General features: G+C 46.9%; 4 non-coding genes and 2 pseudogenes across 4 annotated transcripts; all 6 read left to right on the top strand.

Moving 5' to 3' along the window:
* Window positions 1-50: 50 nt before the first annotated feature.
* Window positions 51-241, top strand: LOC130330759 (U2 spliceosomal RNA). The gene has a single exon (XR_008873824.1). It is a non-coding gene; the product is annotated as a U2 spliceosomal RNA (small nuclear RNA).
* Window positions 242-2,334: 2,093 nt separating this feature from the next.
* Window positions 2,335-2,512, top strand: LOC130330815 (U2 spliceosomal RNA; annotated as a pseudogene).
* A 1,191-nt stretch (window positions 2,513-3,703) lies between these two features.
* Window positions 3,704-3,876, top strand: LOC130330794 (U2 spliceosomal RNA; annotated as a pseudogene).
* A 2,097-nt stretch (window positions 3,877-5,973) lies between these two features.
* On the top strand, window positions 5,974-6,164 carry LOC130330758 (U2 spliceosomal RNA). Its single transcript, XR_008873823.1, has one exon. It is a non-coding gene; the product is annotated as a U2 spliceosomal RNA (small nuclear RNA).
* A 2,094-nt stretch (window positions 6,165-8,258) lies between these two features.
* Window positions 8,259-8,449, top strand: LOC130330787 (U2 spliceosomal RNA). Its single transcript, XR_008873850.1, has one exon. It is a non-coding gene; the product is annotated as a U2 spliceosomal RNA (small nuclear RNA).
* A 2,092-nt stretch (window positions 8,450-10,541) lies between these two features.
* On the top strand, window positions 10,542-10,732 carry LOC130330755 (U2 spliceosomal RNA). Its single transcript, XR_008873821.1, has one exon. It is a non-coding gene; the product is annotated as a U2 spliceosomal RNA (small nuclear RNA).
* The last annotated feature ends 2,064 nt before the right edge of the window (window positions 10,733-12,796 follow it).

Raw genomic sequence — 12,796 nt, 5'->3', positions numbered from 1 at the left:
GTGATAGTGCCCATGAAGGGCACCTTGTTGGGCCCGCCCCTTTCACGGTTATCGCTTCTCGGCCTTTTGGCTAAGATCAAGTGTAGTATCTGTTCTTATCAGTTTAATATCTGATACGTCCCCTATCTGGGGACCATATATTAAATGGATTTTTGAGAACGGGGGCCGATTTCGAAGCTTGCTTCCGTCGCCCTATGCATTGACCCGATATGGCAGTATCTTCGGGTACAGTGCACCACCCCCTTACAGGGTTAAAAAGAAAGATTCCTACTTTCATTGCTACCTGCTTGCTGGCTAGCCAGCTAGCCAGCCCTGTGGGCCTTGCTGCTGCTGCAGCCAAAAAACAAAAGGTGGTGCTGCTGCTGCTTCTGCTGCTTCTGCTTCTGCTTGTGTCTGGCCGCTGTTGGAGCGTCCAGGCACAGGACTTCTGCTGCTGCTGACTAAATGGCCTCCTTAATTGGATCATTTGAGTAGCCAGCACACCTGTGCAGGTAGGGCATGACATGATAGGCAGCTGCCTTGATAGCGGGTGGGTGCTGAATGTTCCTAATTGACAAAATAAGATTAATGCTTATGAAGAAATATAAAATCTCATCCCTTCCCCAATATCGCGCCACACCCCTACCCCTTAATTCCCTGGTTGAACTTGATGGACATATGTCTTTTTTCGACCGTACTAACTATGTAACTATGTAACATAACATGGGGGGGGGGGGGGTCTCCTGGCTGTTCACACAGGTGTGTCATTGCTGTACATTGACCATGCATTGCTTCTGTGGTATTGCAAAGGCAAAGACAAATGCTTCCAGCCATCCATTGCACTAATGGATTGGTCATCAGCTGGCTGTCTATGTCCCGCATCAATATAGACCAAAGTACAGAGGGTTAGGCTATGCTATTGTGCACCTACCTGATGCATCAGAAGGTGCGAGGCCCTTGCTAAATTCTGTGCACAGACTTTGAGATCTATACTTTAGACTGTATCTAAACCTGCTCCAACATGGACTGACATTCTGGCCTACTTTCAGCCGATGCGACTTGTCTGTCGCTGAACAGTCGCTTTTTATGTATTCAGCACCTATGTATAATGTTGTAAAAATGCTCTAGAAGCTAAAGTCGCAGAAATGTCACACATATTTGGCCTGCAACTTTCTGTGCGACAAATTCAGACAGGAAAAATCAGTATAAATCCTTAGAAAATTATCCCCCAGTGTCTCCATCTGCTGGCGGTATTGAATAAGCATTGCTGCACTGATGGGGTATGCATTAAATGAAAAAAAAGAAGAAAAAGAAGAATAATACGCCCAGAAAAGAGGCGAAAAGGAGAAAAACGTAAAAAAACGTGAAAAAAAAGTAAGAGGAAGAGAAGGGAAAAAAAGGTGGAAATGGGTTTAAAAGTGATTTCGGCGGAGAAATATATATATATATATATATATATATATATATATATATATATATATACGCGCACACACACACATATATATAAACGTATTCTCCGTTGAGATATTGCAGCCGCTGCTGTGTCCAGGCCCAGGAGCCTTAGCACTGTGCTGTGATGTCACTCAATACCACTGACATCACTAGGTGTAAACAACATCTCTCCTTTGCTGTGTATGTGACTATGGAGCTGTTTGGTGATGTCGTCTATTATGGCCTTCATAGAAGCAACAGGAGATTGTTGCATCCATCTAGAACCCTCAGAACTACAGTGCTATGATGTCACTCACTTCCACAGGCCTTGCAGAGTGTAAACAACAACAACCCAGCTTTGTTGTGTATGTAACCATAGGGATTTGTGATGTCACCTAGAACCTTCACAGCAGCGACAGCTTTATGAGGAGCATCAGCACTGCTCTGCCTGAGCAGAACCATCACCGCCATAGGTTGTCAAATAACCCGGGTTTAACCCACACAGGTAAGTCCAATGGGGTGCAGGCATGTCCTCTATGCTTACAGCTTCCCGTGGGTGTTGGTTTGATACCGTTTGGGGACAGCCAAGGAGGCATCTGCAGGCAACAAAGGTAGGTGTGTGCTTGTGTGTGTGTTTCCTATGCAGATCCTAAGCCCAGTGTCACATGCAAGTAGGAGGAGTAAGAAGGGTTCCTGGCAAATCCGGGTAATGGATTGCATTTAAAAAGGCCCCGTGGGAGTGCAATGGGCCCCTGTCTTGCTGCTTAGCAATAATGGTATGGGTTTAGGTTCTGCTGTGTGTACTGGTGGTTGACTGCCCCCCAGCCCAGAGTGTGCATGGAAAATTGTCTGGCAGCCTCCCTGACAGCAAGCAGTGATAGTGCCCATGAAGGGCACCTTGTTGGGCCCGCCCCTTTCACGGTTATCGCTTCTCGGCCTTTTGGCTAAGATCAAGTGTAGTATCTGTTCTTATCAGTTTAAAAGCTCAGAAAGCTCACGATGGAAGGCAAGGCACTTGTCCTGCGGAGTGAAGTTTTGCCTGTGCTCCAATATACCGCACAGGCCTGGCCTCCCCATACCACCGTTTGCAAGGCCATCACCCGGACAGTGTTTGGCTTCGTCTGGGGCAAAATGGACAGAGTCAAGAGGACCGTGATGTACAAGGAACCCCGCAAGGGTGGGAAGGGAATACCCGACATCCCCGCTCTGCTGAGGGCCTCCTTTGCATGTGTCACGGTGCAGCGGACTCTTGTAGAAAAGACTGGCTCAGCGGGCAGGTCCATGTCTCGCTTGCTTCTCATGCCCCTCTGGAGACAGCTGGGCTGGGACAAGTGGGACAGCTCCATCCCTTACAACTGGAACACTCCCTGGTTCTATGGGGATGTTGTCCGGTTTGTGAGGGAGCACCAGCTGGAAGGACTGAAACCAGACCTATGGAAGCCAAAGACAATCCACAAGCTCATCCGAGCTAAGGACTCGACCGAGCTGGTTCCGGGACTCCCCGCAGCCACTGCAGAGACAGTTTGGAACAATGTGGCCTCAAAGCGGCTTACCAATGGACACAAGGACTTGTCGTGGATGGCCGTCATGGGAGGTCTCTCTCTCAGGTCATTCATGCATGCCCGCAACCTGTGCAAGACCCGGTACTGCCCCCGTTGCCCCTACGTGGAGGAAACATCTTTCCACGTGTTTTGGCAGTGCCCCTTTGCACAGGGTCTGTTGGACGCCCTAGAACAGGAACTCAGAGACTCAGTGCCCAGGAGCTGCCTATCGTACCATTCGGTGCTTTACGGCCTGTTCCCTGGGACCCACGACGTGGAGGCCATCCAGGAGGCCTGGCGCCTTATGAACTGTTTTAAGGACGCAGTGTGGCTTGCCAGGAACCGCCTCGTGATCAACAGGGAAAACATGTCCGTCCGGGACTGCCGCAGGTTCATCAAGAACCTGCTTAGAGACTATTCCATCTTGGACAGCTCGGCCGTTGATGAGGAAGAAGAGGAGTGAAGACCCCTCTCCTTCTCCCATGTCTCCCTGAAGATACAGCCCAACAGTTTGGCCCTGTGATCCGCCCCCTCCCTACCCCCACATAGTCGCCCACACCCCTACCCCGATCACAGATTGTATTATTTGGTTTTTGTTTGATCTCTTGTGCCTTTATATTGCAGGATTGAGCTGAATGTTAGAGTAGCATGGTGTGCGATGTATAGCTTAGGGAACCTTTGCTGTGTATTGTACTATCATGCTTTGTGTGACTGTAATTTATTGTACGACTTGTAATGACTGAACGGAAAATAAAGCTCTTTCAATCAAAAATCTGTTCTTATCAGTTTAATATCTGATACGTCCCCTATCTGGGGACCATATATTAAATGGATTTTTGAGAACGGGGGCCGATTTCGAAGCTTGCTTCCGTCGCCCTATGCATTGACCCGATATGGCAGTATCTTCGGGTACAGTGCACCACCCCCTTACAGGGTTAAAAAGAAAGATTCCTACTTTCATTGCTACCTGCTTGCTGGCTAGCCAGCTAGCCAGCCCTGTGGGCCTTGCTGCTGCTGCAGCCAAAAAACAAAAGGTGGTGCTGCTGCTGCTTCTGCTGCTTCTGCTTCTGCTTGTGTCTGGCCGCTGTTGGAGCGTCCAGGCACAGGACTTCTGCTGCTGCTGACTAAATGGCCTCCTTAATTGGATCATTTGAGTAGCCAGCACACCTGTGCAGGTAGGGCATGACATGATAGGCAGCTGCCTTGATAGCGGGTGGGTGCTGAATGTTCCTAATTGACAAAATAAGATTAATGCTTATGAAGAAATATAAAATCTCATCCCTTCCCCAATATCGCGCCACACCCCTACCCCTTAATTCCCTGGTTGAACTTGATGGACATATGTCTTTTTTCGACCGTACTAACTATGTAACTATGTAACATAACATGGGGGGGGGGGGGGGGGGGGTCTCCTGGCTGTTCACACAGGTGTGTCATTGCTGTACATTGACCATGCATTGCTTCTGTGGTATTGCAAAGGCAAAGACAAATGCTTCCAGCCATCCATTGCACTAATGGATTGGTCATCAGCTGGCTGTCTATGTCCCGCATCAATATAGACCAAAGTACAGAGGGTTAGGCTATGCTATTGTGCACCTACCTGATGCATCAGAAGGTGCGAGGCCCTTGCTAAATTCTGTGCACAGACTTTGAGATCTATACTTTAGACTGTATCTAAACCTGCTCCAACATGGACTGACATTCTGGCCTACTTTCAGCCGATGCGACTTGTCTGTCGCTGAACAGTCGCTTTTTATGTATTCAGCACCTATGTATAATGTTGTAAAAATGCTCTAGAAGCTAAAGTCGCAGAAATGTCACACATATTTGGCCTGCAACTTTCTGTGCGACAAATTCAGACAGGAAAAATCTGTATAAATCCTTAGAAAATTATCCCCCAGTGTCTCCATCTGCTGGCGGTATTGAATAAGCATTGCTGCACTGATGGGGTATGCATTAGACGAAAAAAAAGAAGAAAAAGAAGAATAATACGCCCAGAAAAGAGGCGAAAAGGAGAAAAACGTAAAAAAACGTGAAAAAAAAGTAAGAGGAAGAGAAGGGAGAAAAAGGTGGAAATGGGTTTAAAAGTGATTTCGGCGGAGAAATATATATATATATATATATATATATATATATATATATATATACACGCGCACACACACACATATATATAAACGTATTCTCCGTTGAGATATTGCAGCCGCTGCTGTGTCCAGGCCCAGGAGCCTTAGCACTGTGCTGTGATGTCACTCAATACCACTGACATCACTAGGTGTAAACAACATCTCTCCTTTGCTGTGTATGTGACTATGGAGCTGTTTGGTGATGTCGTCTATTATGGCCTTCATAGAAGCAACAGGAGATTGTTGCATCCATCTAGAACCCTCAGAACTACAGTGCTATGATGTCACTCACTTCCACAGGCCTTGCAGAGTGTAAACAACAACAACCCAGCTTTGTTGTGTATGTAACCATAGGGATTTGTGATGTCACCTAGAACCTTCACAGCAGCGACAGCTTTATGAGGAGCATCAGCACTGCTCTGCCTGAGCAGAACCATCACCGCCATAGGTTGTCAAATAACCCGGGTTTAACCCACACAGGTAAGTCCAATGGGGTGCAGGCATGTCCTCTATGCTTACAGCTTCCCGTGGGTGTTGGTTTGATACCGTTTGGGGACAGCCAAGGAGGCATCTGCAGGCAACAAAGGTAGGTGTGTGCTTGTGTGTGTGTTTCCTATGCAGATCCTAAGCCCAGTGTCACATGCAAGTAGGAGGAGTAAGAAGGGTTCCTGGCAAATCCGGGTTATGGATTGCATTTAAAAAGGCCCCGTGGGAGTGCAATGGGCCCCTGTCTTGCTGCTTAGCAATAATGGTATGGGTTTAGGTTCTGCTGTGTGTACTGGTGGTTGACTGCCCCCCAGCCCAGAGTGTGCATGGAAAATTGTCTGGCAGCCTCCCTGACAGCAAGCAGTGATAGTGCCCATGAAGGGCACCTTGTTGGGCCCGCCCCTTTCACGGTTATCGCTTCTCGGCCTTTTGGCTAAGATCAAGTGTAGTATCTGTTCTTATCAGTTTAATATCTGATACGTCCCCTATCTGGGGACCATATATTAAATGGATTTTTGAGAACGGGGGCCGATTTCGAAGCTTGCTTCCGTCGCCCTATGCATTGACCCGATATGGCAGTATCTTCGGGTACAGTGCACCACCCCCTTACAGGGTTAAAAAGAAAGATTCCTACTTTCATTGCTACCTGCTTGCTGGCTAGCCAGCTAGCCAGCCCTGTGGGCCTTGCTGCTGCTGCAGCCAAAAAACAAAAGGTGGTGCTGCTGCTGCTTCTGCTGCTTCTGCTTCTGCTTGTGTCTGGCCGCTGTTGGAGCGTCCAGGCACAGGACTTCTGCTGCTGCTGACTAAATGGCCTCCTTAATTGGATCATTTGAGTAGCCAGCACACCTGTGCAGGTAGGGCATGACATGATAGGCAGCTGCCTTGATAGCGGGTGGGTGCTGAATGTTCCTAATTGACAAAATAAGATTAATGCTTATGAAGAAATATAAAATCTCATCCCTTCCCCAATATCGCGCCACACCCCTACCCCTTAATTCCCTGGTTGAACTTGATGGACATATGTCTTTTTTCGACCGTACTAACTATGTAACTATGTAACATAACATGGGGGGGGGGGGGGGTCTCCTGGCTGTTCACACAGGTGTTTCATTGCTGTACATTGACCATGCATTGCTTCTGTGGTATTGCAAAGGCAAAGACAAATGCTTCCAGCCATCCATTGCACTAATGGATTGGTCATCAGCTGGCTGTCTATGTCCCACATCAATATAGACCAAAGTACAGAGGGTTAGGCTATGCTATTGTGCACCTACCTGATGCATCAGAAGGTGCGAGGCCCTTGCTAAATTCTGTGCACAGACTTTGAGATCTATACTTTAGACTGTATCTAAACCTGCTCCAACATGGACTGACATTCTGGCCTACTTTCAGCCGATGCGACTTGTCTGTCGCTGAACAGTCGCTTTTTATGTATTCAGCACCTATGTATAATGTTGTAAAAATGCTCTAGAAGCTAAAGTCGCAGAAATGTCACACATATTTGGCCTGCAACTTTCTGTGCGACAAATTCAGACAGGAAAAATCAGTATAAATCCTTAGAAAATTATCCCCCAGTGTCTCCATCTGCTGGCGGTATTGAATAAGCATTGCTGCACTGATGGGGTATGCATTAGACGAAAAAAAAGAAGAAAAAGAAGAATAATACGCCCAGAAAAGAGGCGAAAAGGAGAAAAACGTAAAAAAACGTGAAAAAAAAGTAAGAGGAAGAGAAGGGAAAAAAAGGTGGAAATGGGTTTAAAAGTGATTTCGGCGGAGAAATATATATATATATATATATATATATATATATATATATATATATATACGCGCACACACACACATATATATAAACGTATTCTCCGTTGAGATATTGCAGCCGCTGCTGTGTCCAGGCCCAGGAGCCTTAGCACTGTGCTGTGATGTCACTCAATACCACTGACATCACTAGGTGTAAACAACATCTCTCCTTTGCTGTGTATGTGACTATGGAGCTGTTTGGTGATGTCGTCTATTATGGCCTTCATAGAAGCAACAGGAGATTGTTGCATCCATCTAGAACCCTCAGAACTACAGTGCTATGATGTCACTCACTTCCACAGGCCTTGCAGAGTGTAAACAACAACAACCCAGCTTTGTTGTGTATGTAACCATAGGGATTTGTGATGTCACCTAGAACCTTCACAGCAGCGACAGCTTTATGAGGAGCATCAGCACTGCTCTGCCTGAGCAGAACCATCACCGCCATAGGTTGTCAAATAACCCGGGTTTAACCCACACAGGTAAGTCCAATGGGGTGCAGGCATGTCCTCTATGCTTACAGCTTCCCGTGGGTGTTGGTTTGATACCGTTTGGGGACAGCCAAGGAGGCATCTGCAGGCAACAAAGGTAGGTGTGTGCTTGTGTGTGTGTTTCCTATGCAGATCCTAAGCCCAGTGTCACATGCAAGTAGGAGGAGTAAGAAGGGTTCCTGGCAAATCCGGGTTATGGATTGCATTTAAAAAGGCCCCGTGGGAGTGCAATGGGCCCCTGTCTTGCTGCTTAGCAATAATGGTATGGGTTTAGGTTCTGCTGTGTGTACTGGTGGTTGACTGCCCCCCAGCCCAGAGTGTGCATGGAAAATTGTCTGGCAGCCTCCCTGACAGCAAGCAGTGATAGTGCCCATGAAGGGCACCTTGTTGGGCCCGCCCCTTTCACGGTTATCGCTTCTCGGCCTTTTGGCTAAGATCAAGTGTAGTATCTGTTCTTATCAGTTTAATATCTGATACGTCCCCTATCTGGGGACCATATATTAAATGGATTTTTGAGAACGGGGGCCGATTTCGAAGCTTGCTTCCGTCGCCCTATGCATTGACCCAATATGGCAGTATCTTCGGGTACAGTGCACCACCCCCTTACAGGGTTAAAAAGAAAGATTCCTACTTTCATTGCTACCTGCTTGCTGGCTAGCCAGCTAGCCAGCCCTGTGGGCCTTGCTGCTGCTGCAGCCAAAAAACAAAAGGTGGTGCTGCTGCTGCTTCTGCTGCTTCTGCTTCTGCTTGTGTCTGGCCGCTGTTGGAGCGTCCAGGCACAGGACTTCTGCTGCTGCTGACTAAATGGCCTCCTTAATTGGATCATTTGAGTAGCCAGCACACCTGTGCAGGTAGGGCATGACATGATAGGCAGCTGCCTTGATAGCGGGTGGGTGCTGAATGTTCCTAATTGACAAAATAAGATTAATGCTTATGAAGAAATATAAAATCTCATCCCTTCCCCAATATCGCGCCACACCCCTACCCCTTAATTCCCTGGTTGAACTTGATGGACATATGTCTTTTTTCGACCGTACTAACTATGTAACTATGTAACATAACATGGGGGGGGGGGGGGGGGTCTCCTGGCTGTTCACACAGGTGTGTCATTGCTGTACATTGACCATGCATTGCTTCTGTGGTATTGCAAAGGCAAAGACAAATGCTTCCAGCCATCCATTGCACTAATGGATTGGTCATCAGCTGGCTGTCTATGTCCCGCATCAATATAGACCAAAGTACAGAGGGTTAGGCTATGCTATTGTGCACCTACCTGATGCATCAGAAGGTGCGAGGCCCTTGCTAAATTCTGTGCACAGACTTTGAGATCTATACTTTAGACTGTATCTAAACCTGCTCCAACATGGACTGACATTCTGGCCTACTTTCAGCCGATGCGACTTGTCTGTCGCTGAACAGTCGCTTTTTATGTATTCAGCACCTATGTATAATGTTGTAAAAATGCTCTAGAAGCTAAAGTCGCAGAAATGTCACACATATTTGGCCTGCAACTTTCTGTGCGACAAATTCAGACAGGAAAAATCAGTATAAATCCTTAGAAAATTATCCCCCAGTGTCTCCATCTGCTGGCGGTATTGAATAAGCATTGCTGCACTGATGGGGTATGCATTAGACGAAAAAAAAGAAGAAAAAGAAGAATAATACGCCCAGAAAAGAGGCGAAAAGGAGAAAAACGTAAAAAAACGCGAAAAAAAAGTAAGAGGAAGAGAAGGGAAAAAAAGGTGGAAATGGGTTTAAAAGTGATTTCGGCGGAGAAATATATATATATATATATATATATATATATATATATATATATACGCGCACACACACACATATATATAAACGTATTCTCCGTTGAGATATTGCAGCCGCTGCTGTGTCCAGGCCCAGGAGCCTTAGCACTGTGCTGTGATGTCACTCAATACCACTGACATCACTAGGTGTAAACAACATCTCTCCTTTGCTGTGTATGTGACTATGGAGCTGTTTGGTGATGTCGTCTATTATGGCCTTCATAGAAGCAACAGGAGATTGTTGCATCCATCTAGAACCCTCAGAACTACAGTGCTATGATGTCACTCACTTCCACAGGCCTTGCAGAGTGTAAACAACAACAACCCAGCTTTGTTGTGTATGTAACCATAGGGATTTGTGATGTCACCTAGAACCTTCACAGCAGCGACAGCTTTATGAGGAGCATCAGCACTGCTCTGCCTGAGCAGAACCATCACCGCCATAGGTTGTCAAATAACCCGGGTTTAACCCACACAGGTAAGTCCAATGGGGTGCAGGCATGTCCTCTATGCTTACAGCTTCCCGTGGGTGTTGGTTTGATACCGTTTGGGGACAGCCAAGGAGGCATCTGCAGGCAACAAAGGTAGGTGTGTGCTTGTGTGTGTGTTTCCTATGCAGATCCTAAGCCCAGTGTCACATGCAAGTAGGAGGAGTAAGAAGGGTTCCTGGCAAATCCGGGTTATGGATTGCATTTAAAAAGGCCCCGTGGGAGTGCAATGGGCCCCTGTCTTGCTGCTTAGCAATAATGGTATGGGTTTAGGTTCTGCTGTGTGTACTGGTGGTTGACTGCCCCCCAGCCCAGAGTGTGCATGGAAAATTGTCTGGCAGCCTCCCTGACAGCAAGCAGTGATAGTGCCCATGAAGGGCACCTTGTTGGGCCCGCCCCTTTCACGGTTATCGCTTCTCGGCCTTTTGGCTAAGATCAAGTGTAGTATCTGTTCTTATCAGTTTAATATCTGATACGTCCCCTATCTGGGGACCATATATTAAATGGATTTTTGAGAACGGGGGCCGATTTCGAAGCTTGCTTCCGTCGCCCTATGCATTGACCCGATATGGCAGTATCTTCGGGTACAGTGCACCACCCCCTTACAGGGTTAAAAAGAAAGATTCCTACTTTCATTGCTACCTGCTTGCTGGCTAGCCAGCTAGCCAGCCCTGTGGGCCTTGCTGCTGCTGCAGCCAAAAAACAAAAGGTGCTGCTGCTGCTGCTTCTGCTGCTTCTGCTTGTGTCTGGCCGCTGTTGGAGCGTCCAGGCACAGGACTTCTGCTGCTGCTGACTAAATGGCCTCCTTAATTGGATCATTTGAGTAGCCAGCACACCTGTGCAGGTAGGGCATGACATGATAGGCAGCTGCCTTGATAGCGGGTGGGTGCTGAATGTTCCTAATTGACAAAATAAGATTAATGCTTATGAAGAAATATAAAATCTCATCCCTTCCCCAATATCGCGCCACACCCCTACCCCTTAATTCCCTGGTTGAACTTGATGGACATATGTCTTTTTTCGACCGTACTAACTATGTAACTATGTAACATAACATGGGGGGGGGGGGGGTCTCCTGGCTGTTCACACAGGTGTGTCATTGCTGTACATTGACCATGCATTGCTTCTGTGGTATTGCAAAGGCAAAGACAAATGCTTCCAGCCATCCATTGCACTAATGGATTGGTCATCAGCTGGCTGTCTATGTCCCGCATCAATATAGACCAAAGTACAGAGGGTTAGGCTATGCTATTGTGCACCTACCTGATGCATCAGAAGGTGCGAGGCCCTTGCTAAATTCTGTGCACAGACTTTGAGATCTATACTTTAGACTGTATCTAAACCTGCTCCAACATGGACTGACATTCTGGCCTACTTTCAGCCGATGCGACTTGTCTGTCGCTGAACAGTCGCTTTTTATGTATTCAGCACCTATGTATAATGTTGTAAAAATGCTCTAGAAGCTAAAGTCGCAGAAATGTCACACATATTTGGCCTGCAACTTTCTGTGCGACAAATTCAGACAGGAAAAATCAGTATAAATCCTTAGAAAATTATCCCCCAGTGTCTCCATCTGCTGGCGGTATTGAATAAGCATTACTGCACTGATGGGGTATGCATTAGACGAAAAAAAAGAAGAAAAAGAAGAATAATACGCCCAGAAAAGAGGCGAAAAGGAGAAAAACGTAAAAAAACGTGAAAAAAAGTAAGAGGAAGAGAAGGGAAAAAAAGGTGGAAATGGGTTTAAAAGTGATTTCGGCGGAGAAATATATATATATATATATATATATATATATACGCGCACACACACACATATATATAAACGTATTCTCCGTTGAGATATTGCAGCCGCTGCTGTGTCCAGGCCCAGGAGCCTTAGCACTGTGCTGTGATGTCACTCAATACCACTGACATCACTAGGTGTAAACAACATCTCTCCTTTGCTGTGTATGTGACTATGGAGCTGTTTGGTGATGTCGTCTATTATGGCCTTCATAGAAGCAACAGGAGATTGTTGCATCCATCTAGAACCCTCAGAACTACAGTGCTATGATGTCACTCACTTCCACAGGCCTTGCAGAGTGTAAACAACAACAACCCAGCTTTGTTGTGTATGTAACCATAGGGATTTGTGATGTCACCTAGAACCTTCACAGCAGCGACAGCTTTATGAGGAGCATCAGCACTGCTCTGCCTGAGCAGAACCATCACCGCCATAGGTTGTCAAATAACCCGGGTTTAACCCACACAGGTAAGTCCAATGGGGTGCAGGCATGTCCTCTATGCTTACAGCTTCCCGTGGGTGTTGGTTTGATACCGTTTGGGGACAGCCAAGGAGGCATCTGCAGGCAACAAAGGTAGGTGTGTGCTTGTGTGTGTGTTTCCTATGCAGATCCTAAGCCCAGTGTCACATGCAAGTAGGAGGAGTAAGAAGGGTTCCTGGCAAATCCGGGTTATGGATTGCATTTAAAAAGGCCCCGTAGGAGTGCAATGGGCCCCTGTCTTGCTGCTTAGCAATAATGGTATGGGTTTAGGTTCTGCTGTGTGTACTGGTGGTTGACTGCCCCCCAGCCCAGAGTGTGCATGGAAAATTGTCTGGCAGCCTCCCTGACAGCAAGCAGTGATAGTGCCCATGAAGGGCACCTTGTTGGGCCCGCCCCTTTC

Source organism: Hyla sarda, unplaced genomic scaffold (genome assembly GCF_029499605.1).
Source record: "Hyla sarda isolate aHylSar1 unplaced genomic scaffold, aHylSar1.hap1 scaffold_340, whole genome shotgun sequence".
In the NCBI taxonomy this organism is placed as follows: domain Eukaryota; kingdom Metazoa; phylum Chordata; class Amphibia; order Anura; family Hylidae; genus Hyla; species Hyla sarda.
The sequence above is the reverse complement of the archived record's forward strand: the minus strand, read 5'-3'. Positions and strand labels throughout refer to the sequence as shown.